Source organism: Arachis ipaensis, chromosome B05 (assembly GCF_000816755.2).
Source record: "Arachis ipaensis cultivar K30076 chromosome B05, Araip1.1, whole genome shotgun sequence".
Taxonomy (NCBI): domain Eukaryota; kingdom Viridiplantae; phylum Streptophyta; class Magnoliopsida; order Fabales; family Fabaceae; genus Arachis; species Arachis ipaensis.
The window spans coordinates 130,017,517-130,020,135 of record NC_029789.2 but is presented as its reverse complement, the minus strand read 5'-3'; the positions used below and the strand labels follow the sequence as shown (position 1 = coordinate 130,020,135).

The 2,619-nt window shown below is 36.7% G+C and overlaps 1 long non-coding RNA gene across 1 annotated transcript; it reads right to left on the bottom strand.

The window, feature by feature from the left end:
- LOC110263016 lies at positions 437-2,304 on the bottom strand. Its single transcript, XR_002348025.1, has 3 exons — positions 1,486-2,304; positions 859-920; positions 437-751 (listed from the first exon to the last, which is right to left on the bottom strand). It is a non-coding gene; the product is annotated as an uncharacterized LOC110263016 (long non-coding RNA).

The following is a 2,619-nucleotide window of genomic DNA, read 5'->3' as shown; positions in this document are numbered from 1 at the left end:
GAGACGCTAAGAGTGAAAATGGAAGTTCCTTACCAAATTATATATTGGGCTTTGTAGAGCTCGACGCGCTAGACGCGTGGCCGCAAACGGTGCAACGATCGGAGCTCCATATCAAAAGTTATTGGAATTTGAGACAAGAACAAGGGTTTGAAGCTTATGTTCTTCCCCTCTCCCTCCAGGAACGTGTTTCTTGGCTTTGGAAAAGAAATGAGTTTCAGCTCATTGTGTTAGGAAAAGGTGGGTTGGGCCTTGGCCCCATTTTGGGCTCAATTCAACCGGTTTGGTCTAATTTTGGGCCAAATTCTTTGAAATTAGTGTCAAAATTCTTATTTTATCAGCTATATCATATTTTACTATAAAATTTATATTTCTAATTCTTTTATTAAAATTTAATTTATTGATTATTTATTCGCTAATTTTATGAAATTTACATGTTCGTTGCTCTTCAAATTTTTCTTTGAGCACATCTATTACACAAGCGAAATTCAACCAAAAAATTCAATAAATAAATTCAGTTTATTGTATCTACCAAACAAGTTAATGTATCCTCTAATTTGACGACCTTCATCTAAGTTATCGCATACTTAAATGATTCAGTTAGATGATTTACATGAACGAATATAAAACTTTCTTTTGTATAATTATTCATTGATAAATAGTAAATGCTACCTTGCAAGGAACTCATTGCAGTTGTTGCATAAGCTGGATTTGCAAAATCCATAAAACAAAGAATAAGAGGATCTCCACAATGCTGCAATGAACATAGATTTTAACGTAAAAGAAGTCACAGTGAATTTTAACTAATATCCACACACTCAAAATTGGAGAAGCTAATAATGTTACCAACAGTACACTTACATGTTTGGATTCTTTGCTCACAAGCCTCATTTCTCTATATCCAACAAAAGGGCGAAAAATGTCTAAGATAACATTAAGAAATGTAAGAAACTGAATAAGCTTGGTTTAGGAATGTGAAATTAGACTAACAATCAAACTACTATTCTTTAATAATTAAGAAGTAATCAAATCAATTTATTCAACCATTCATCATAACACAGTGGCAAACAACAAACTAATCAAACCATTGAATTATTATCATACTAATACCGAAATCAATTACCATTTACTTTCACAGCCAAAATTCCATCACAATCACAGCTAAAATCCAAACTCAATAACATTACAATTTTCAACATACTTGACATAACATAGTTGGCTAAAAATCAGAATTTCAGCATTTTCAAGCGATCAAGAAACCAATTATAATTGCAGTCACGAATCCAACAATCTAATCAAAAATCAATAAACTAATTGAAATCCTAGAATATCATTTCAATACCAAACTAATCACAATTTTACAATCTCAAACCAAGCTTATTTCTATCAATTAATCATACAAAATATTTATAAATTATTGGCAGTTACTCACTAAACTTCATTGGCATTCATAAGTTAAAACGATTAATTTTAAAATAAATCCCTTACCTTAGAGTGTCGAACTAGCAAGAATTAATTGCGACGAACCCCTTTTTCTTAATCCGTGGCAACAACAACAACATTTCCGATCACTTTTCAGTAGTAGCAGTGGCACTAGAGCAGGGAAGAGGCAAGGCAGCTCGGACCAACAGCTCCAGCAGCCTCCTCTAGTGAGTTCTGTCCCTTTCTCCATCGTTGTTTTGTATCTCAGTGAACCATTAGTAGCAGAGGTCTCGATTGATACCAGCGCCGAGTTCCAACAGTTGAGAATTGAATGAAGTTGCAGCGGCATGGAAGAGGGCCATGACAGCAGCAGCCATCCCCCTTTCTGCAACGACGACAACAGAAGCTTCATTGGTGGTGAGTGTGGCTTGATGGTGGTGACACGGATGACTCCCTTCCTTTCCCGTCGTTCTTCCTCTTCTCATCTGCTCAGATCAGCGTCGACGGCGGTGAGGGAAACTTCGGGGCATAGCGTGTGACGGCGGCATCATCGACTTGAACGGCGACGGTGGCAAGCTCAACGAACAGTCACAGTTTGAGCTTGATGGAAGGCAGAACGGCGATGGCAAGGCATGAACGGCGGTGACTCTGGCAGCAACCCCTCCTTCGCGAGTTCTCCCTCTCTGTGCGAGCTCTCTCTTCTCGACAGCACAGCAGTGACTCTCTCCTCTGGGCTCGACAGTTCAGCGGCGGCGGAACGGGCTGGGCGCGGCGACAATAAGCTGGCGACGCTTTTCTCTTCTCCTCCCTCGTTGATCTCTACGTGGGTGTATTTGTTGTGAAGTGTGTGTGTGTTACGTCTAAAGGGGTGGGGGTTGGTTTTGTGTGGCTCAAGGAGCTGGGAGCTGGGTTAGGTGAAATTAGGGTTTTTTTATTTGAAAAGTTTGGGATTTAAGGTTAGAAATTAAAAATTTTATAAAGGAATAAGAATAAATATGAATAGATATTATGATAAAATTAGAAAATAAAGTAATTTTAAAACTAAATATATTCTATTAAAAATATTTAAGAACATTATTTATCAACATATTGCTAAGTTTAATTAATTATTTCTAATTTAAATTATAAAATAAAAAAAAAACTATATAATTCTTCCATTACTGAATTTTAATCTCTATCATGCAAAATATTAAATTATAA